Here is a 24,739-nt window from a genome sequence, read left to right as displayed (position 1 = left end):
CTTGTTTAATTAGATAATTAATTCTATTAGGCCCTGATTCTAAAATTGGAGTGAATAAGCCGTTTAATACTACTGTTATAGGGGTGTCCACCTTGTTTAATAAAAAATTCGATTCTCAAATTGGGTAAATGAGCTGTCTAGTTCTTTTATTATTGGGGTGTGCACCTTGTTTAATAGATAAACAATTCTTTTAGAACTTGACTCACAAATTGGGGTGAATAATCTTTCTAATTTTATTGTTATTGGGGTGTCCACCTTGTTTACTAGATAAGCAATTCTATTAGACCTTGATTATCAAATGGGGGTGAATAAGCTATCTAGTTCTACTGTTACTGAGGTTTCCACCTTATTTAATAGATAAGCAATTCTATTAGGACTTGATTCTCAAATTGGGGTGAATAAGCTGTCTAGTTCTACTGTTATTGGGATGTCCACCTTGTTTAATGGACAAGCAATTCTATTACACCTTGATTCTCAAATTGGGGTGAATAAGCTGTATAGTTCTACTGTTATTGGGGTGTCCACCTTGTTGTATAGATAATCAATTCTATTACACCTTGATTCTCAAATTGGGGTGAATAAGCTATCTATTTCTACTTTTATTGGGGTGTCTACCCCGTTTAATAGATAAGTAATTCTATTAGGCCTTGATTTTAAAATTAGGGTGAATAAGCTGTCTAATTTTTATGTTATTGGGGGTGTCCACCCTGTTTAATAGATAAGCAATTATATTAGACCTTGATTATCAAATTGGGGTGAATAAGCTATCTATTTTTACTTTTATTGGGGTGTCTACCCCGTTTGATAAATAAGTAATTCTATTAGGTCTTGATTTTAAAATTAGGGAGAATAAGCTGTCTAATTTAATGTTATTTGGGTGTCCACATTGTTGAATAGATAAGCACTTCTATTAAGCTTGTATTCTCAAATTGGGGTGAATAAACTTGTTCTAGTGTTAGCAGAGTGTCCACATTCACATTATATAATTTAGAAAAAATGTATACATTAAATAATTTAAAATATATATTTTACATACAGTTAGTATTACAGCACAGTATGTCCAACAGGGCCTTTCAAAGGAACGGGCAGTGGCAAAAATTTTGCTGGAGCTGGCAGAAGTAGCATCAGATGAAGAAGGGGTGGTAGCAGCAGCCGCAGCAACAGGCCAGAGCCGCCACTGTCATCCAGTGGTCATGTTGTGACGACCAATCCTGCTGTCCTGGAAAGGTTGACTCGGTCTTCAACATCATCAGCCAGGAGTTAGTGGGTTCCTCTGACACCACACTTAGTTGGCCCTCACCTGTACTAAACCTTCCTCTTTCCTTTGCTGCTCCTTCTGCCAGGCAACTAATGTATAATATGCCACCAGCTCTGCTCTGCTTTTCAGTGAAGGAGATATTATTAAGGACAGTCAAAAGCTACTGGCCAGAATAGATTTGGAGGAGAGGTCTGCTGATTCCTCCTTTAGGTGGCATGGTAGCAGGTGTTGCAAGTGGTCAGGGACGCTGACATGTGACTGGTTAGGGAGACATAAGTGACAAGCAAACAGTAGTGGATGATGATATAGCCAATCGCACGTGGGAGACGGGTGAAGAAGCGGCTTTATCATCATCATAACCATCAGGGGATGAGGGTGGCAGATTGCCATTGAGACAGAGGCAGCATGCGGCTGAGCCAGTAGGGTGCAAGCGTGGCCGTGAGCCAGCAGGGTGGCAGCAGTGTGAGATCTGGAGCCAAACATGCCCAGGATAAGCTACTCAGGAGCCTACCTGTCCAGAAGCAACTAGCGGTGCATGGCATCATAGAGGCAGTGGCAGGCAGTTAGCACGGAGTGGTGGAGCAAAATGTAATTCCCACCATTTTTATTTTTTTCAAGTCTCTGGAGGACGTTAGCGTGGCTGTTTGTAGGATCTGTGGGCAGATGGTGAAGCACAGTCAGGGTGCCACTGTTGGCACCATGACCTTGCATCAACACATGAAGTGTCACCATAAAGTGGTCTGAGAAAACCATGGTCCTGACGCATCTCCCAGCAGCCTGTACACCTTCTACAGAAGTCAAGGCTCCACCATCTCAGCAGAAGGGAGCTATGTTTCCTTCCTATCTTTTACTGATACTGATGCTTCTCCTCCTACTCCTACTACTCATCACGCATTTTGCCAGGAATCGATCACCAAGGCGATTGCAAAGAAACAACAGTATGCTTGCACTCATCCAACAGGGCAGAAGCTGAACGTGCTCCTGGCCAAGCGGAAGGTACTACAGAAGACTGAAAGCTTGTGTCGAGCCAAGGGGGAGAGTCCCAAGCCATCATTACTTCTGCTAAAAAAACTGTACCAGCTTTGCACGTGTATGTTGAGCAGAAGGTGGGCCAGTCCTTGAACCTGTCGGTGTCTGGTACAGGATGTGTAGATCTGTAACTTTGGTCAAGGACAATATATGTCCCTTACGGCCCACTGCGTAAATGTGATTCCTACTCCTGCATACCAGCAACTCGGCCAAGTGATGGCAATGTCACTTGCACTTTTTCATGCTGTGATTGCAGTGCCAATGTCCTCTTCTGCCTCCTCATCCTCCACCTTGTCCTCAGCCTCCACTGCAGGCACAGTTTGGAGTGGTTCTCCAGCATATCAACTATATGGAGCACAGCGGTGTCACACTATTTTTCACCTGGCCAGCCTGGGCGAACAGAGTCAAAACGGGGAGGAACTGCTCCACGTCCTTCATCAAGAAATCAAATCCTGGCTGTTTCCTTACCAAATGAAGATCGGAACCATTGTCACTGATAACGGGAAGAACATTCTGTCGGTGCTGCATCAAAGAGGGCTGACCTATGTGCCCTGCATGGCACAAAAATTTAATCTGGTTGTAATATGGTTCCTGAAGTCTTCCACCCAAATGCAAGACATCTTGAAAATGGCCAGGAAAATGTGCATGCACTTCAGCCACTCTTACCATGCAAAACACACCATCTTTGACCTGCAAAGTCAGAATTGTGTTCCCTAACATTGCCTCATATGTGACATTTCCACACATTGGAACTCCACCCGCTACATGTTGGACCCACTATATGAGCAGAGGAAGGCCATGAACTTCTTGATGAAGGAGACGGTCAGGAGTACTCTCCTGTGTAACTTCGATGTTGCAGTGATTTTTGTATGTATATTTTTTTCATCTGCATAATGTATCATTTTGTGTAAAATCTACTTGTGGTGCATGCGGTCCGCCCCGGCATCCTCTATTGTACGCATTTTTTGCTGGGGATTGCCGTTGTCTGTTGACCGCATGCGGAGGAATTGCTACCCCGGTTATAGACACGCTACAGTGTCTGGGTTTGAAGCATTTTCTCCCGTTTAGGCCACTTTTTTCAGTCAATTTTTTGTCTTTATGTGTATGGAATGTGCCACTTTATTTTGTTGGTAACATTCTTTTGCACCTGGTAGCTTCTGTGTCACATGGTCTGTTGTGGGTGCGGCTCACAGCTTTACCCTACCTCACAGTGCATTGGTGATACCACTATGGAGGCATGTGAGAGTCTGGCTGTGAGTTGGCTTCTAGCACTGTTCAGACCCTGTTCACACACCACGGGCAGTTGAGTGGTAGGACACCATGCGTGCTGAGACACTGTGACGTGGTGCATGAGGGGCTCCGATGTGTTCCTGACTGGAAGATATTGGCAAAGTTCTCAGCTTTTAACATCGGCCTGAGGAATTAGCTAGTATTGTCAGTTGCGTATCATTTTGGTGCATTTTTTGCATTGATTTTTGTATGTATATTTTTTTCCTCTGCACAATGTATCATTTTGTGTAAGATGTTCTTGTGGTGCATGCGGTTCGCCCCGGCATCCTCCATTGTACGCATTTTTTGCTAGGTATTACCATTGTCTGTGGACCGCATGCGGAGGAATTGCTACCCCGGTTATAGACACGCTACAGTGTCTGGGTTTGGAGCATTTTCACCCGTTTAGGCCACTTTTTTCAGTCAGTTTTTTGTCTTTATTTGTATGGAATGTGCCACTTTATATTGTTGGTAACATTCTTTTGCACCTGGTAGCTTCTGTGTCACATGGTCTGTTGTGGGTGCGGCTCACAGCTATATCCTACCTCACAGTACATTGTGATACCACTATGGAGGCATGTGAGAGTCTGGCTGTGAGTTGGTTTCTAGCACTGTTCACACACCACGGGCAGTTGAGTGGTAGGACCCCATGCGTGCTGAGACACCGTGACGGGATGCATGAGGCGCTCCAATGTGCTCCTGACTGGAAGATATTGGCAAAGTTCTCAGCTTTTAACATTGGCCTGAGGAATTAGCTAGTATTGTCACTTTATTTTTTACTCTCCAGCATTATGGGATAAATGATGTTATTCCACTCCTTAACATCCTGGAACAGATGCTAATAAATCTGGCTGGCCTGGGGACAGGAGACCTGGCACCTACATCCCATGGCCACCTAAACCCTGTGGGGGCTGAACTGGTGGAGGAGGAGGACATTAACGCCAAAGAATTGTACACAGAAATATATGGTTTATCTGCCCAAGTGAAAAGAGAGGAACAGGAGGAGCAGGAAGAGCATGAGGAGCTGGAAGGCTATGAAGAAGACCAGTCAGATGACCACAACAGACCATGGCAGTATGCAGGGTAGATGGAGGCAGAGACTCCCTCCAATTCCCTTGTGCAAATGGCCAGATGTATGCTGAATTGCTTGCATAGTGACAGCAGCATTATCACCATTCAACAGATGGATGACTACTTGATGCTAGACCCTTGGTACCGGCCCAAAATAGGGGCCTTTTTCCACCTTCTGAGAGGGACAATAAACTCAACTACTATCGAGACATCCTATGTGTTCAGTTGGTCACTGCCTATGTGCGCCATCGCCCATCTTATCAAAGGTCTGACTGGGGGACCCTCTGTGTTCATGCCTTTGCCATAACTACTAGAGGAGGGGTGGGGGTATGGGTGGTGGCAGGAGCAGTGGCAGATCCATAAGCAGCAGCTTCAGTCTTGAGTCTATGAACACGTTTCTTCAGCCGCCTACTGAAGACACAAGCCAGCAGCAGGACATGGAGTAGAACCTGAACCAGCAGATCATGGCATACTTGTAGTGCACCCTGTCTTCTCAGATCCAAGATCCCCTGGACTATTGGGCAGCCGAACTTGAATTGTGGCTGCAATTACCCGAGTTTGCACTGGGGAAGATTTCCTGCCCGTCCAGTAGTGTGGTATCAGAGAGGGTGTTTACAGGCGGTGGGTATAGCTACCCCAAAGAGAACTCTCCTTTCAACACAAAATGTTGAGAGATTAACCTTTATAAAAGATAAATTAGTTGTTGATCAGCCAGGATTTTTACACACCTGTGCCTGATGCATCAGACTAGATAATTTTGGCAGTAATGTTCTGACTGCAGTGTACTGCCACACCAGAACATTGTGAAATATATCCCATTACTTCTAGCCACTATTCTGACGCTGCCACCCTCCTGATGCCACACACCTACTGCTTTTGCTGCCATCTTCTCCTACTGCCACCCACCATCTTATGCTGTTACTACCACTGCTGTTTCCCTCCTCCCCACTCTTTAACTGGATAACTATGTTGACTCCTAAAGCTGTTGCCACCCTCCCCACTCTGTGACTGGGTCACTATGTTGACTCCTCATGCTGTTGCCAACCTCCCCAATCTGTGTCCCTAGTGTCCCTGTTTGGCCTTGTTGACATCACTGTTTATTTTATCTTTCTTCTAAACCATCAGAAGAACCGAAAAAAACAAACAAAAAAAAAACAGATCCTGTCTTTGGAGCATCCATAAGGCCTCATTCACACAATCAGTATTTTTTTATCAGGATTTATCATGATTTGGAAGACAAAAGCAGGAGTGGGTCCAAAACACAGAAGACATGCATATATATTTCCTTCACATATCCTCTCTGTTTTGGACTCACTCCTCTTTTTGCCTTACAATACTAATAAATTACTGATCAAATACTGACCACGTGAAGGCAGATGCTCAAAGGACAGGATCCATATATTTTTTTGGATTGTCCTTCTGATGGATCAGAAGAAGGGAAAAATAAACAGTGACATCAACACAAGCTTGTGGCACACCAAGCATGAGTGCTTGGCCTGTGTTCTGGGGACTCGGAGCTCCCCCTTATTCAAACAAATAACTGTCCCTTCTCTGACTCGGAGCTCCCCCTTATTCAAACAAATAACTGTCCCTTCTCTGACTCGGAGCTCCCCCTTATTCAAACAAATAACTGTCCCTTCTCTCCCTCTCCATCATCCCCCACATCCTAAACCAGACCAACGCCATAAACTTCTTAGTCCCTGACCCAGAGGTGACAACGATCACTGGCCTCCACGACACTTTATATAAACATGCCTGTATAGTGGACAGCTTCAAAGGGGTTTATTACTTTATGATAGGGGCACGCTTCCGGAGGGTGGGGGGAAGCTGATCTCCATACCATGCTGTCATTGGGAAAATCCAAAAATCTTTCTCCGGTCATAACTCAAAAATACAGCTCAATAGAGATTATTGAGGTATGCCATTATAACGGCCAGGAGGTGACGGTGCCACACATACAAAAAACCACCCACTTATGTTAAATCCTGGCTCAGAAAATCTGTTCTTCTGATTGGGGTCACGTGGTCACCCCAAGTTTGGTACCCCTGTGACCCCAATACTGAGAGCTAAAAAATGAGCCCACAATTATCGAGCAGGCATTCTCCTGTGTTATGGGCAGAAATCCATTTTAGACCAGATTTCAGCGTGACTGACCGGTCATAAAAGTCAAAGAAAGCCAATATGTCACGCCCTAAAGGCGGGTTTACAGACTGCCTTGACCAATTTTTATAAATTGGACAGAGCAGATTGTACTGGGTTCCCCATTTTGAGGCCAATCTGATTGAATAAGAATCCGTGTCTTTCTGTCTTGCCTCAGGACCTGATAGCTGCAAGTCTCTGTGTGAGTAAAGTAGTCGTCAGTTTTCTTTCATCCCTTTTATTTTAAAAATTGTTCTGTGTATATTTGTATGCTTCTGTTTTTTACATCTTTACATTTTTATTAAAACCAATTATTTAACCTAGCATGGGCAATATTTTTTAAGGCAATTAGAGTTCCTGATTTTCAGCTACCTGTTTGCTTTAAAATGCGAATCTCAGAAGCTTATTAGTTGTTAGAAGGAACCGGCAACAATTTGATCTCCCGTGCAATCTGGTAGATTGTAGGAAGCAGAGTGATCAAATTCGATAGTGTGTAGTGTCAGTACTTGTCCCGATTGACCGCTGGTACCTGATCCCGGTCTCATCAGGTACTGCGACCTGGGGAATCAGACAAGATCCTGACAGATTGGTGGCAGCAGGTGGGATTTAATTTAAAGCATTAGTACCGGGTTTAAGCAATTAAACCTTCCACTAAAAGCTGGCAGTATGGTGCCAGTGTACAGGTGAGCTGACTGTGCTGAGGTTATTTATTTTGGTTTTGAAGCAGAACATATACAGTACAGACCAAAAGTTTGGACACACCTTCTCATTCAAAGAGTTTTCTTTATTTTCATGACTATGAAAATTGTAGATTCACACTGAAGGCATCAAAACTATGAATGAACACATGTGGAATTATATACATAGCATACAAGTGTGAAACAACTGAAAATATGTCATATTCTAGGTTCTTCAAAGTAGCCACCTTTTGCTTTGATTACTGCTTTGCACACTCTTGGCATTCTCTTGATGAGCTTCAAGAGGTAGTCCCCTGAAATGTTTTTCACTTCACAGGTGTGCCCTGTCAGGTTTAATAAGTGGGATTTCTTGCCTTATAAATGGGGTTGGGACCATCAGTTGAGGAGAAGTCAGGTGGATACACAGCTGATAGTCCTACTGAATAGACTGTTAGAATTTGTATTATGGCAAGAAAAAAGAAGCTAAGTAAAGAAAAACGAGGGGCCATCATTACTTTAAGAAATGAAGGTCAGTCAGTCAGCTGAAAAATTGGGAAAACTTTGAAAGTAAGGGCTATTTGACCATGAAGGAGAGTGATGGGGAGCTGCGCCAGATGACCTGGCCTCCACAGTCACCGGACCTGAACCCAATCGAGATGGTTTGGGGTGAGCTGGACCGCAGAGTGAAGGCAAAAGGGCCAACAAGTGCTAAGCATCTCTGGGAACTCCTTCAAGACTGTTGGAAGACCATTTCAGGGGACTACCTCTTGAAGCTCATCAAAAGAATGCCAAGAGTGTGCAAAGCAGTAATCAAAGCAAAAGGTGGCTACTTTGAAGAACCTAGAATATGACATATTTTCAGTTGTTTCACACTTGTTTGTTATGTATATAATTCCACATGTGTTAATTCATAGTTTTGATGCCTTCATAGTCATGAAAATAAAGAAAACTCTTTGAATGAGAAGGTGTGTCCAAACTTTTGGTCTGTACTGTACATACAGGACAGTTTCCCCTACCCCCTCTTGTTTTTCTTTTCTATCTTTTATTTGGCAGAAGTGCAGCATCATGTCCACTTCAGGATGACGAAGGAAGCGCTATTCAATCTCTGTCAGCTCAGAGGTATTGATGGAGCGGACCGGACAAAGGACTTCCTTGTATATGCGCTGCAGGTGGATGATCAAGGGAGGACAGGCATGACAACCGAGCCAGATGGCAGTCCTCCCCAGCTAGTCTGTGAGATAAACCCAAGGCCTGCCTCTCCTGCCGGTGAGAACTCTGAGCAGAGTACCACCTCAGAAGGACTGCCCTCATCCATACAGGCTGCGCGGGCCTGCCTAGGTGACTCGGATGCCGAACTTCGTTTGCAACTCATCCTAGAGTACCAGAAAGCAGCCGAGCGCCAAGCTGAGAGGGAAGCCGCAGAGCGCCAAGCTGAGTGCCAACTAAAGCTGGAGTTAGCGCGGCTGAACCGGGGCATTGCATCACCAGCCCCCACAGAAACCAGAGAGGTACATCAACCAATGCCATCTTTTGACAAGTTCACTGTGATGGATGAGAGGTCAGGGGTTGATGGATTCTTCGGGAGCTTTGAAAAGGTGTGTTGCCAGTATCAGCTACCCGACACCCAGTGGGCAAAATATCTCACTCCAGGCCTGAGAGGGAAGGCACTGGATGTTTTTGCTGACCTTCATATGGACTGTGATGGGGACTATGCTAAAATCGAAGCAGCCATAATCAAAAGCTACAACCTCACCCCTGACATGTACCGAAAACGGTTCAGGACTCTGCAGCTTGGCCCCACTGACAGCTACACTGATGTCCTGGGTGGCCTGAGATCTTCCTTTAACCAGTGGGTCAAGGGCCTGGACATTACCACATTTGAGGGTGTTGCTGACCTTACCATCCAGGACCAGCTACTTCACATCTGCCCCCCTGAGGTCAAGCAATTTGTCCTAACGCAACAGCCCAAAACATCAGAGGAAAACGCCGAGCTTGCTGACCTGTATGTGACAAGCAGGGTGCCTGACCACCGCAAGCTGAGTCCTAGCTGGAAGAGCCCCAAGTTCAACTTTCCTCCCCTGTCTGCCGCCAACCGAATGCCCGCTGGGGCAAACACCCAGCCCTCTGGCGGGAAACCCGCAACCACAGGTGTCTAGCGCTGCTATGTGTGCAACAAGACCGGCCATATCAGCCTCAGCTGCCCGGACAAGAAGAAATCTGGGCCGCTGCGGAAACCCTCCAGTTCACCCCCTGCCGTGTATTGTGTGGCCACCCAGAAAAATCCCCATTCTGATAACCTGCAACCTGTTAAATTCGGAGAAAAGGTTACAGTGGGGCTGCGGGATACCGGTGCACAGCTGACCCTTATGCGTCCCGAGCTGGTGGACCCCCAAGACATCCTTCCCGGAGAGACCATGACGGTCACAGGGATTGGGGGAGTCAGCCCTACTGTCCCCATGGCTTGTGTTTACCTATACTGGGGTGCAGAGTGTGGCCTGAGAGAAGTGGGGTTGTCAGACTCCATCCCTGCTAACGTGCTGCTGGGCACTGACTTGGGCCGCATGACTTCCCAGTATGAACCTTCTTCTACCCCCACGGACCCTGCCTCACCCCCCCTGCCAGTGGACCAGGGACCCTTGGAAGAGGACTTTGGGAAAGGATTGGGGGTGAACCCTTGTGTTTAGCCTAACCATGTTTTTTTCCACAGAGGGGAATGCTGGACAGACACCTGTCTGTCCCCCACCGGCTTCCCAGATGAATGTATGGTGATGTACTTAAGTTAAACAGAACGGAACCCTAAAGCAGATGCTTAAGATGTTTGTGGAGACCTAAGGCCAGGACTGGGAACGCTATCTCCCTTACCTGTTGTTCGCATACCAGGAGGTACCCCAGGCATCCACAGGCTTCTCCGCCTTTGAGCTTCTGTATGGGAGAAGGGTCCGTGGACCCCTGGATCTCATTCGTGAGGCCTGGGAGTGAGAGACTGCGGGTGCCGGTACATCCGTGGTGGACTACGTGTTAACCCTCCGTGAGAAAATGGAGACTCTGGTTGGTCAGGTCCGGGAGAATCTTACCAAGGCCAAGGCCAACCAGAAAAGATGGTATGACCTGCATGCCCGAGAACGAGCTTATGCAATTGGGCAGAAGGTATGGGCCCTGATTCCCATGCTCCAGAATAAACTCCAGGCAGCCTGGGAAGGGCCATATACCATTACAAAACTGGTGAATGAAATGACATATGTAGTGGCCTTGGATGACGAGGGAAAGAGGGAAAGGACCTTTCAATTGAATATGCTTAAAGCCCACCAGGACAGGGCTACATGGGCCCTGCCAGTGTGTAGCCTACCCGAGAATGGAGAAGAGGATCTCCTGATTGATCTGCTGGCAAGCTTTACAAATCAACCCGCAGCTTACTGGGGAGGAGCACCCGGTTCAGTGCCTTAGCCGGAAGTTGCTGCCAGGGCCGGGCCGACACAGAGGCTGGGGAGGCTCCAGCCTCAGGGCGCAGCCTGGGGTGGGCGGAAAAACAAACCTCTTTTTTTTTTTTTATCACTTACTTGCTGCCGGGCTCCCTCCCCTCCCCTCCCCAGCCAGTGTTCACTCTAAGCTGCGCTTGTAGATAGGAGCAGGAGGCTGCTGATTGGCCAGTATCAGCTAGCTGCCCTTCCATTGGTCCATCCTTTCACACCCCCTTCTCTCTGGAGCTGAACACAGCAGGAGGCAGGCGTTCTCACAGTGGATCATGTGACCATGAAGGAGCATGTGACCAGTGACGTCACAGACCTCCTTCTAACAAATCCATTCTAGCATCTACCCAGCATGTATGGCAGGACTCTGCTGAGCAAAGACCATGTGCCCAGGTGAGGTGACCACAGAAGTGCCCTGGCATCTGTCTGCTGCTGGAAGCTCAATGTGGAGCTTTATGAATGTAAAACTAAGATACCCAAGAGGCTAAACAAAGCCCTGCTTGTCTGCTTCTGACCCTAATTTTAACACATAATGTTCATTTGATTGCAATTTACTCTAACACCTAAAGGGATTTTTTTTAAAGCCTGCTGTTTCTCTAGAAGATGACCTTATGCTGATAGTAGTGTTAATAGAGTCTCAAAGGTCTGTAAAAATAGTGTAGCTGCTTTTATAGACCCTTGAGACTCTATTAACACTACTATAAACATAAGGTCACCTAGAGAAAGAGCAAGTTTTTTAAAATTCTTTTTTCCCTTTAGGTGTTAAAACATAACTTATTTGATTGCTTGAACACCTAAAGGAAAACAAATTAAAAACCTGCTGTTTCTCAAGATGACCTTATGTTGATAGCAGTGGTAATAGAGTCTGAAAGGTCTATAGAAGCAGTTACCCTATTTTTACAGACCTTTGAGGCTCTATTAACACTACTATCAACATAAGGTCATCTAGAGACACAGCAGGTTTTTAAAAAGATTTTTCCTTTAGGTGTTACAGCAATCAAATGAAAGTTATGTTTTAACACCTAAAGGAAAAACATAATTAAAAAAACATGCTGTTTCTCTAAATGACCTGATGTTGATAGTAGTGTTAATAGAGTCTCAAAGGTTTGTAAAAATAGTGTACCTGCTTCTATAGACCTTTGAGACTCTATTACCATGACTTTTAGCATAAGATCATCTGGAGAAACATCAGGTTTTAAATAAAATATATATATTTCTTTAGGTGTTAGAGCAATCAAATGGAGGGGAAGAAATGTGACATGGGTGAGGATGGGGTTACATGATGGGCCGGAGACAATGACTGTAGTCTGTCTGTGCCATGGACGGGGAGAAATATGACATGGAGGGCTGATGGCTGACATGGGGGTCTGATCTGAGGCATTGGGGCTGTGCTTGTGAGCTGAGGTCTAATTAACATTGGGGGTCTGATGGCTGGTCTGACCTGAGGTGGAATGAAAAATATTGTTTCCTATTATCCTCCTTTAAAACCTAGGTGCGTCTTATGGGACGAACCTACATTTTGGCGCACCCCTTCCCTTCCCCCAGGTGAGCTGAAGGGGGAGGGGGGGTCGGGGGCGCCAAAATGTAGGTTCGCTTGTGTTGGTAAAAAACCTTGCACCGGCCCTGGGCGCAGGCAAGGGGGGGGGGGGCGCACTTGGGCAGCTCAGCCTCTGTTGGTGGTGGACCTTGTCCCAGCCCTGGTTGCTGCCCCGGGAGGTGGCATATGCCACCATTGAGAAGGAGTGTCTTGCCATAGTTTGGTCTCTTCTGGCTGAACCGTGTAGCTGATGACAACGGAAAACTGCTGTGATGGAGTTTGGCTCTGCACCATCCAGAACAAGAAGGGGAGCGACCATGGGAATGCGGATGGACTGTCTAGGGCTGCTGAACCCACAGTGACAGGTGCCATGGAGAATGACTTGTGAGTCATCCTCCCCAGGCACCTTCTAAAAGGGGGAGGTGTGGCAAACCGAGCATGAGTGCTTGGCCTGTGTTCTGGGGACTCGGAGCTGCCCCTTATTCAAACAAATAACTGTACTTCTCTCTCTCTCCATCTTCCACCACATCCTAAACCAGACCAACAGCCATAAACTTCTTAGTCCCTGACCCAGAGGTGACAACGATCACTGGCCTCCACTACACTTTATATAAACATGCCTGTATAGTGGACAGCTTCAAAGGGGTTTATTACTTTATGATAGGGGCACGTTTCCAGAGGGTGGGGGCAAGCTGCTCTCCATACCTCGCTGTCATTGGGAAAATCCAAAAATCTTACTCCGGTCATAACTTGAAAATACAGCTCAATAGAGATTATTGAGGTATGCCATTTTAACGGTCAGGAGGTGACGGTGCCACACATACCAAAAACCACCCACTTATGTTAAATCCTGGCTCAGAAAATTGATAGTGTGTGTAGTGTCAGTACTTGTCCCGATTGACCGCTGGTATCTGATCCCGGTCTCATCAGGTACTGCGACCTGGGGAATCGGGCAAGATCCTGACAGATCTTAATGCTGACACCTTCACCACTTCGTGACTGGGCTAGTACTTGTATTAGTACATAGCCAATAAACGTGCAGGGAGGTACTGGCACACACTGTAATGCCATAGCCATGTTGGCTACTGGCATTACAGTGATTGGCTGGCCGGAACGCATCATCAGGTGCTATAAAGCACCCGATAACACGTGTTCAGCTCAGTCTTAGTCAGGGAGAGCTGAGCATAGGAAGGGAAAGAGTGTAGGGAGTGTTATTGGAAGATTTGTATTGCAAAAACTTTTCAGAGACCCAAAAGTCCTTTTAAGGACTATTGTGTGTGACAGCAGCAATATACAGTTGCAAGAAAAAGTATGTGAACCCTTTGGAATGATATGGATTTCTGCACAAATTGGTCATAAAATGTGATCTGATCTTCATCTAAGTCACAACAATAGACAATCACAGTCTGCTTAAACTAATAACACACAAAGAATTAAATGTTATCATGTTTTTTTTTTAACACACCATGTAAACATTCCCAGTGCAGGTGGAAAAAGTATGTGAACCCTTGTATTTAATAACTAGTTGAACCTCCTTTGGCAGCAATAACTTCAACCAAACGTTTCCTGTAGTTGCAGATCAGACGTGCACAACGGTCAGGAGTAATTCTTGACCATTCCTCTTTACAGAACTGTTTCAGTTCAGCAAGATTCTTGGGATGTCTGGTGTGAATCGCTTTCTTGAGGTCATGCCACAGCAGCTCAATCGGGTTGAGGTCTGTACTCTGACTAGGCCACTCCAGAAGGCATATTTTCTTCTATTTAAGACATTCTGCTGTTGATTTACTTCTATGCTTTGGGTTGTTGTCCTGTTGCGACACCCATATTCTGTTGAGCTTCAGCTGGTGGACAGATGGCCTTAAGTTCTCCTGCAAAATATCTTGATAAACTTGGGAATTCATTTTTCCTTCGATGATAGCAATCTGTCCATGCCCTGACTCAGCAAAGCAGCCCCAAACCATGATGCCCCCACCACCACTCTTCACAGTTGGGATGAAGTTTTGATGTTGGTGTGCTGTGCCTCTTTTTCTCCACACATAGTGTTGTGTGTTTCTTCCAAACAACTCAACTTTGGTTGCATCTGTCCACAGAATATTTTGCCAGTACTGCTGTGGAACATCCAGGTGCTCTTGTGCAAACTGTAAACGTGCAGCAATGTTTTTTTGGACAGCAGTGGCTTCCTCTGTGGAATTCTCCCATGAAATTCATTCTTGTTTAGTGTTTTACATGTCATAGATTCGCTAACAGGGATGTTAGCATATGCCAGAGTCTTTTGTAAGTCTTTAGCTGACACTCTAGGATTCTTCTTCACCTCATTGAGCAGTCTGCTCTGTGCTCTTGCAGTCATCTTTAAAGGACGGCCACTCCTAGGGAGAGTAGCAGTGCTGAACTTTCTCCATTTATAGACAATTTGTCTTACCGTGGACTGATGAACAGCAAGGATTTTGTAGATACTTTTGTAACCCTTTCCAGCTTTATGCAAGTCAACAATTCTTAATCGTAGGTCATCTGAGAGCTCTTTTGTGCGTGGCATCATTCACATCCGGCAATGCTTCTTGTGAAAGGCAAACCCAGAACTGGTGTGTGTTTTTTATAGGGCAGGGCAGCTGTAACCAACACCTCCAATCTCATCTCATTGACTGGACTCCAGTTGGCTGACACCTCACTCCAATAAGCTCTTGGAGATGTCATTTGTCTTGGGGTTCACATACTTAGTCCACCTGCACTGTGAATATTTACATGGTGTGTTCAATAAAAACATGGTAACATTTAATTCTTTATGTGTTATTAGTTTAAGCAGACTGTGATTGTCTATTGTTGTGACTTAGATGAAGATCAGATCACATTTTATGACCAATTTGTCCAGAAATCCATATCATTCCAAAGGGTTCACATACTTTTTCTTGGAACTGTATGTTTGTAACGCAACCTGCGCTAAATTGCTCAATCTTAGGGCTAGCTTTGCATAGGAAGGGAAAGAGTGTAGGGAGTGTTATTGGAAGAATTTTATTAGAAAAACTTTTCAGACCCAAAAGTCATTTTAAGGCCTATTGTGTGTGACAGCAGCAATATACACTGCTCAAAAAAATAAAGGGAACACTTAAACAACACAATGTAACTCCAAGTCAATCACACTTCTGTGAAATCAAACTGTCCACTTAGGAAGCAACACTGAGTGACAATCAATTTTACATGCTGTTGTGCAAATGGGATAGACAACAGGTGGAAATTATAGGCAATTAGCAAGACACCCCCAATAAAGGAGTGGTTCTGCAGGTGGTGACCACAGACCATTTCTCAGTTCCTATGCTTCCTGGCTGATGTTTTGGTCACTTTTGAATGCTGGCGGTGCTTTCACTCTAGTGGTAGCATGAGACGGAGTCTACAACCCACACAAGTGGCTCAGGTAGTGCAGCTTATCCAGGATGGCACATCAATGCGAGCTGTGGCAAGAAGGTTTGCTGTGTCTGTCAGCGTAGTGTCCAGGGCATGGAGGCGCTACCAGGAGACAGGCCAGTACATCAGGAGACGTGGAGGAGGCCGTAGGAGGGCAACAACCCAGCAGCAGGACCGCTACCTCCGCCTTTGTGCAAGGAGGAACAGGAGGAGCACTGCCAGAGCCCTGCAAAATGACCTCCAGCAGGCCACAAATGTGCATGTGTCTGCTCAAACGGTCAGAAACAGACTCCATGAGGGTGATATGAGGGCCCGACGTCAACAGGTAGGGGTTGTGCTTACAGCCCAACACCGTGCAAGACGTTTGGCATTTGCCAGAGAACACCAAGATTGGCAAATTTGTCACTGGCGCCCTGTGCTCTTCACAGATGAAAGCAGGTTCACACTGAGCACATGTGACAGACGTGACAGAGTCTGGAGACGCCGTGGAGAACGTTCTGCTGCCTGCAACATCCTCCAGCATGACCGGTTTGGCATTGGGTCAGTAATGGTGTGGGGTGGCATTTCTTTGGAGGGCCGCACAGCCCTCCATGTGCTCGCCAGAGGTAGCCTGACTGCCATTAGGTACCGAGATGAGATCCTCAGACCCCTTGTGAGACCATATGCTGGTGCGGTTGGCCCTGGGTTCCTCCTAATGCAAGACAATGCTAGACCTCATGTGGCTGGAGTGTGTCAGCAGTTCCTGCAAGACGAAGGCATTGATGCTATGGACTGGCCCGCCCGTTCCCCAGACCTGAATCCAATTGAGCACATCTGGGACATCATGTCTCGTCCATTCCACCAACGTCAAGTTTTACCACAGACTGTCCAGGAGTTGGCAGATGCTTTAGTCCAGGTCTGGGAGGAGATCCCTCAGGAGACCATCCGCCACCTCATCAGGAGCATGCACAGGCGTTGTAGGGAGGTCATACAGGCACGTGGAGGCCACACACACTACTGAGCCTCAATTTGACTTGTTTTAAGGACATTACATCAAAGTTGGATCAGCCTGTAGTGTGATTTTCCACTTTAATTTTGAGTGTGACTCCAAATCCAGACCTCCATGGGTTGAAAAATTTGATTTCCATTTTTTTATTTTTGTGTGATTTTGTTGTCAGCACATTCAACTATGTAAAGAACAAAGTATTTCAGAAGAATATTTAATTAACTCAGATCTAGGATGTATTATTTTTGTGTTCCCTTTATTTTTTTGAGCAGTGTATATTTTCAGAGCATCCTGCGCTAAATAGCATCTAATAGGCCACTGTGGACAGTTAATTTATCCGCGACACATCTCCTGTATAAAGTGTGCGCATCTCTAAAATATCAGTGACATCCAGTGTACTTTTTCCGTAGAATGTGTCCGCTATGGACAGTTAAATTATCCGCGTCACATCTCCTGTGTAAAGTGTGCGCATTCCTAAAATATCAGTGGCATCCAGTATACTTTTTCTGTAGACAGTGTCCACTGCGTACCGTTAAACTATCTGCACCACATCTCCTGTGTAAAGTGTGCGCATCCCTAAAATATCAGTGACATCCAGTGTACTTTTTCCGTAGATGGTGTCCGCTGCGGACAGTTAAATCATCTGTGCCACATCTCCTGCGCAAAGTGTGCGCATCCAAAAAATATCTGTGACATCCAGTGTACTTATTCAATAGACGGTGTCCGCTGCGGACAAAGACATTACCAGTGCCACATCTCCAGTGTAAAGTGTGCGCATCCAAAAAATATCTGTGACATCCAGTGTACTTTTTCAATAGACGGTGTCTGCTGCGGACAGTGAGATTAGCTGCGCCACATCTCCAGTGTAAAGTGCGCGCATCCCTAAAATATTTGTGACATCCAGTGTACTTTTTCCTTAGACTGTGTCCGCTGCGGACAGCTAAATCATCCGCACCACATTTCCTGTGTAAAGTGTGCGCATCCAAAAAACATCAGTGACATCCAGTGTACTTTTTCAATACACAGTGTCTGCTGCGACAGTGACATTACCAGTGCCACATCTCCAGTGTAAAGTGTGCGCATCCAAAAAATATCTGTGACATCCAGTGTACTTTTTCAATAAACGATGTCCACTGCGGACAGAGAGATTAGCTTCGCCACATCTCCAGTGTAAAGTGTGTGCATCCAAAAAATATTTGACATCCAGTGTACTTTTTCAATAGACGGTGTACACTGCGGACAGTGGGATTAGCTACGCCACATCTCCAGTGTAAAGTAAGCGCATTCAAAAAATATCTGTGACATCCAGTGTACTTTTTCAATAGACGTTGTCCGCTGCGGACAGTGACATTACCAGTGCCACATCACCAGTGTAAAGTGTGCGCCTAAAATTTTTATCTGTGACATAGAGTGTACTTTTTACGCAGATGCTTTGGACAGTGACATTACCGGTGGTAACTATCCTGTATAACGTTTCCTCATCCCAAATACTTGTGACATTCCTGTCATTTTTTATTAGCCGCTGGTGACAGCATTGACATTACCTGCGGTATATCTCCTGTGTGATGTTTCCACATCCCAAATACCTGTTTAATAAGGTGGATGATGATGAGACACAATTACCAATAACTAAGTCAGGAGGATGAACAGAGTGGGGAAGTGGAAGATGAGATGCGTGACGATGAAGTCACTGACCCAACCTGGGAAGGTGGAAAGCTGAGCGAGGACAGCAGTACAGAGGGGGAGGGATCTGCAGCACCGCAACAAGCGGGAAGAGGCAGTGGGGTGGCAACAGGAAGAAGGCGGGCCACACCAAACATGGTCGTCGCCTTCCCAGTTAGCTTCCGCTATTCACAAGCGAGGAGTAGACATGGATGCTTTAAGAAACTTTGAGGAATCAACACAGATGGTGAGCGGCGATAACGCTATTATCAGCGTAACCATCCCACTTCTGTGTCTACTCAAACGTTCGCTGCTCACAATTAAGGACAACCATTTGCATGTAGAAAAGGGTGGAAATGGGAAAAGACAGTACACATGGTGATAGCCAGACCACCATACAGTTTGTCTTCTCAGCGCGAATTGGACGATGAAGAGGTGGAAGAGGAAGAGGAGGAGGAGCAGGAGACGGTTGCCTCCGCTACAGATGGTAGTACCCATGGAAGTTTAATTCCATCTGTTCAGCGTGGGTGGCCAGAAGAGGAGGAAGAGGATGAGGAAATTGAGAGTGATCCTCCTGATGACGACAGCGAAGTCTTGCCTGTTGGCACACATGGCTGACTTCATGTGAGGCTGCCTTTCCAGCGACCCGCGCGTTATACACATTATAGACAATTCGTATTACTGGTTATTCACCCTTCTCGACCCCCGCTACAAAGAGAACTTCTCATCACTCATTACTCTGGTGGAGAGGACAAGCAAAACGGTGCAAAACCAGAAGATCCTTGTTGAAAAATTGCTCCAAAAATTTCCATCTGACAATGCTGGTGGCAGAGTCCATAGCTCCTTGACCAACCGTGGAGGGGAGACAAGGGGAACACCCAGCAGTTCCAACAGAGGCAGGGCAACACTCTCCAAAGCCTGGGACAGTTTCATGACACCTCGCCAGCACCCTTTCCCTGATGCGTGGCCTAGTGTCACAAGGAGAGAAACATTTTGGAAAATGGTGAAGTAGTCCTTAGCAGACTGTGCCAGCAACCTCAATGATCCCTCAGTGCCTCACAACTACTGGGTGTCCAAGACGACACGTGGCACGAACTGGTGCTCTATGCCTTGGAGGTGCTGGCCTGCCCTGCCACCAGCATTTTGTCTGAGTGGGTATTTAATGCTGCTGGTGGCATTATAACAGATAATCGTATCCGCCTGTTAACTGAAAATGCTGACAGGTTGACTCTTATAAAAATGAACAAGGCCTGGATTGACCATGACTTCTCTAATACACCAGAGGAAAGCAGCTGAACATAAAGGCTTTTATGGTGTATTGAATACACTGTATTCCCATGCACCCCTTCCCCCACAAACAAGGGTATATGTTTGAATTTTCCTTTTCTCATCCTCCTCCTCCTCTTCCATCATATTAACATGCTTATTCGTAGCATATATGCCCTTTGCATATAGTGTTTTACAGGGTCAGCTCAGCTGTAGGCCCTCGCATATAATTTTTTAGAGGCTCAGCTTACCAGCAGGCCCTCACCTACAATGTTTTACAGGGTTAGCTCAGCTGCAGGCCCTCGCATATAATTTTTTAGAGGGTCAGCTCACCAGCAGGCCCTCGCATATAAATTTTTAGAGGGTCAGCTCACCAGCAGGCCCGCACCTAAAATGTATTACAGGGTCAGTTCACCAGCAGGTCCTCACATATAATGTTTTACAGGGTCAGCTCACCAGCAGGCCCGCACCTAAAATCTTTTACAGGGTCAGCTCACCAGCAGGCCCTCGCATATAATGTTTTACAGGGTCAGCTCATCAGCAGTCCTGCACCTAAAATCTTTTACAGGGTCAGCTCAACAGCAGGCCCGCACCTAAAATATTTCACAGGGTCAGCTCACCTGCAGGCCCACGCATATAATGTTTTACAGGGTCAGCTCACCTGTAGGCCCATTCATATAATTTTTTAAAGGGTCAGCTCACCAGCAGGCCCTCACCTACAATCTTTTACAGGGTCAGCTCACCAGCAAGCCTTCACCTACAATCTTTTACAGGGTCAGCTCACCTGAGGTAATTTGCATACATGCTGCTTTGCTTGGAAATGGTAGCTGTTTCTCAGGCACCCTCTCCTAAATCAAACCCTTATTCCCCGTTACCCATGGTCACCGTGGTTCGCGCTTAAAAAAACATCGAAAGTTGGTAGGGCAGACATCTGAATGGATCGTCGCCGTCACGGGTTGTGCAATCGGGCCCCAGTTACCTAGAGTCACCAAAGCGGCAGCAGGCCCTCACCCATAGTGTTTTAGATGGTCAGATCAGCTGGCCTTTGCTCCAAATGTTTTTGAGTTTTACCAGCAGGCCATCAATCATAATTTTTCAAGGCTGTTTATGATGCCCTCCTTTATGTGTAACAAAGGGTGTATTGTAGTGCTGGTTCCTTATAATTTTTGGCAGCCCTTTCACTTAGTGCATCGGCTTTATGAGTGTAGGAGTCCCACTACCTGAACAATTGTACCACAATGTGAATGATGCCCTCCTTTATGTGATATACAGGTTGTATTGGAGTGCCTCTTCCTTGTAATTTTGCACTTTATATACAAGTAAATATACAGGAAAGAATGTTTCCTAACAATTTTTCCTCTAAAATCGATTTTATCTTCGGTTTTGTGCATATTATTGTTAGTCTGTAAAAGTGGCATACTACTCGGACAACATCGTTCCCAGCAGCGACCTGGAAGTCCAAGATGCATCCAGACATCCTCCCCATGCTGTTCCCGAATCATTTCGGTGGTGTTTCCATCAATTTCTGACCTTTTCCTATGAACCAGGCACCCTCCCTTCTTCAGAGCATGGGGTGCCTGGTTTAATGCTCAGGTTCTCCCATTGACTTCCATTTTACCGAGCACCCGAGCCCCTGAGCACTATGGTGCTCGATCAACACTAGTGGCTAACAAAATAGGTTATCTATCAATCAATGTGGAAGCAATAGATGGTGTAAAATGAAACAGCTCTTTCCCACTTTAGTAGAATCAGTGGCTAACAGAACAGGTTATTTAGCAATCAATGTGGACACCAAACAAACAGTGAAATGAGACAGTTTTTTCCCACTTTTAGTAGAACAGGCTATCTATCAATCTATGTGGAAACTGTAGACGGTGTAAAATGAGACATCTCTTTCACTATATAGTGGAATCTTGGGCCACTGGACGGTTAAGTACAGTCGTGGCCAAAAGTTTTGAGAATGACACAAATATTAGTTTTCACAAAGTTTGCTGATAAACTGTTTTTAGATCTTTGTTTCAGTGGTTTCAGTTGTGATGTAGTGAAATATAATTACACGCACTTCATACGTTTCAAAGGCTTTTATCGACAATTACATGACATTTATGCAAAGAGTCAGTATTTGCAGTGTTGGCCCTTCTTTTTCAGGACCTCTGCAATTCGACTGGGCATGCTCTCAATCAACTTCTGGGCCAATTCCTGACTGATAGCAACCCATTCTTTCATAATCACTTCTTGGAGTTTGTCAGAATTAGTGGGTTTTTGTTTGTCCACCCACCACTTGAGGATTGACCACAAATTCTCAATGGGATTAAGATCTGGGGAGTTTCCAGGCCATGGACCCAAAATGTCAACGTTTTGGTCCCCGAGCCACTTAGTTATCACTTTTGCCTTATGGCACGGTGCTCCATCGTGCTGGAAAATGCATTGTTCTTCACCAAACTGTTGTTGGATTGTTGGAAGAAGTTGCTGTTGGAGGGTGTTTTGGTACCATTCTTTATTCATGGCTATGTTTTTGGCAAAATTGTGAGTGAGCCCACTCCCTTGGATGAGAAGCAACCCCACACATGAATGGTCTCAGGATGCTTTACTGTTGGCATGACACAGGACTGATGGTAGCGCTCACCTTTTCTTCTCCGGACAAGCCTTTTTCCAGATGCCCCAAACAATCGGAAAGAGGCTTCATCGGAGAATATGACTTTGCCCCAGTCCTCAGCAGTCCATTCACCATACTTTCTGCAGAAGATCAATCTGTCCCTGATGTTTTTTTTTGAAGAGAAGTGGCTTCTTTGCTGCCCTTCTTGACACCAGGCCATCTTCCAAAAGTCTTCGCCTCACTGTGCGTGCAGATGCGCTCACACCTGTCTGCTGCCATTCCTGTGCAAGCTCTGCACTGGTGGCACTCCGATCCCGCAGCAGAATCCTCTTTAGGAGACGATCCTGGCGCTTGCTGGACTTTCTTGGACGCCCTGAAGCCTTCTTAACAAGAATTGAACCTCTTTCTTTGAAGTTCTTGATGATCCTATAAATTGTTGATTGAGGTGCAATCTTAGTAGCCACAATATCCTTGCCTGTGAAGCCATTTTTATGCAATGATGACTGCACACGTTTCTTTGCAGGTCACCATGGTTAACAATGGAAGAACAATGATTTCAAGCATCACCCTCCTTTTAACATGTCAAGTCTGCCATTTTAACCCAATCAGCCTGACATAATGATCTCCTCCAGCCCTGTGCTCGTCAACATTCTCACCTGAGTTAACAAGACGATTACTGAAATGATCTCAGCAGGTCCTTTAATGAAAGCAATGAAATGCAGTGGAAACGTTTTTTTGGGATTAAGTTAATTTTCATGGCAAAGAAGGACTATGCAATTCATCTGATCACTCTTCATAACATTCTGGAGTATATGCAAATTGCTATTATAAAAACTTAAGCAGCAACTTTTCCAATTTCCAATATTTATGTAATTCTCAAAACTTTTGGCCACGACTGTACATTATACCTGACGCCAACATTGAGTTCACACTTAATTTGGTCAGTTAATTCCATCAGTTACTGCATAGTGAGCCAAAATCAGGAGCAAATCCTATTCCCAGATAAGGTATCATGAAAAGATCTGTGCCTGCTCTGTGTTTTTGACCCATAACTGACCAATTAAGTGTGAACTGACTCTAATTGGCCTCTTACCCAGTTAAGCCTGTACTCTCTGCTCTGATGAGGGGTACTAACTCCGAAACAGCTGTCTGCAAATGAAGTGCTGGCTTATTTAATATCCGAGTCATGTCTCAAGGCCTATTTAAAGATTCGAACATTGACTTATAGGGTAGTTGTCTTCTGGTAGAATTATCATACCTTTTTTCCCAGAATTCCAGAGGAGCATGTATGGCCTATAAGTCTCCTCATGCTGATTAAGGCACTCTCTCCCCAAGGAGAGATAGTACCCCCTAATAATGACTTAGGCCTTTCACTCAGTTAAGCCAGTACTCTCTGCTCTGTAGAGATAAGGGTGCAATCACCCCGAAACAGCTGTCTGCAGATGAGATGCTGGCTTAGTTAATATACGAATCATGTCTCAAGGCCTTTTTAAAGGGTCAAACATTGACTTATAGGATAGCTGCCTTACATCTATTGGCATTAGAAGCAGAGCTTGTTAAAAGCTCATTTGTATCCCTTTTTTCCCCAGTATTCCAGAGGAGCATGTATGGCCTATAAGTCTCCTCACGCTGATTAAGGTGCACTCTCCCCAAGGAGAAATAGTGATCTCCAAATCATGCACCTAATAGTGACACACGGTCATTCTACAGCTAACAGAAGTGATTCAAAAGCATGTGTTTGCACTGCCACAAAATGGCTTAAAAGTAGAGTTGAGTGTTATTTTCCGTTATAATGGAAAATAATAAAATCACCTGAACACCGAACCCGAACCCGAACTTCAGGGAAAAAGGGTTCGTACCGTACCTGGACCCGAACCCGGACTTTTTCACTGAAGTCCGGGTCCGGTGTTCGGGTGATTTTATTATTTTCCATTATAACGGAAAATAATAGCACACTTAAAACAGAATGCTAAATAAAATGTCTACTGAGGGGGAAAAAAAAAAGAAGCTAGGACTGTTAGTGGCCTGCACGAGGATGCACATGTCCATATACTGTATGAGACATGCCTGTCATACTGACACACGGTAATTGTTTCACTACCAGAAAGTATTATCTATGCATGTTCCTGCAATGCACAGTGATGTACAGTACACCAAAATACACTCTCCCTGCAGGCCAGGATATAGCTGATTTAATGTGCTTTGTGACAAATTAATTCAGAGCAAAGCACATTTCTTGAAAAAATTCAACGAAGCATCCGAATCAAACTTTTGAAAAATGCGCTCATCTGTAGTCATACTCATCCCAGACTTTTACTTATAAAAAAAAGTGCTATGTGGAACAAGAAGTACCAATAAAATTATAATCTTTATTGAATCACAAAATT

The 24,739-nt window shown here is 45.4% G+C and overlaps 1 long non-coding RNA gene across 1 annotated transcript; it reads right to left on the bottom strand.

Annotated features, from left to right (window-relative positions):
* Positions 1 to 1,742: 1,742 nt before the first annotated feature.
* Positions 1,743 to 23,987, bottom strand: LOC120991555. The gene is made up of 3 exons (XR_005776720.1): positions 23,856 to 23,987; positions 9,799 to 9,806; positions 1,743 to 1,753 (listed from the first exon to the last, which is right to left on the bottom strand). It is a non-coding gene; the product is annotated as an uncharacterized LOC120991555 (long non-coding RNA).
* Between the last annotated feature and the right edge of the window lie 752 nt (positions 23,988 to 24,739).

This window comes from Bufo bufo, chromosome 2 (genome assembly GCF_905171765.1).
Source record: "Bufo bufo chromosome 2, aBufBuf1.1, whole genome shotgun sequence".
Classification (NCBI taxonomy): Eukaryota; Metazoa; Chordata; class Amphibia; order Anura; family Bufonidae; genus Bufo; species Bufo bufo.
The sequence above is the reverse complement of the archived record's forward strand: the minus strand, read 5'-3'. Positions and strand labels throughout refer to the sequence as shown.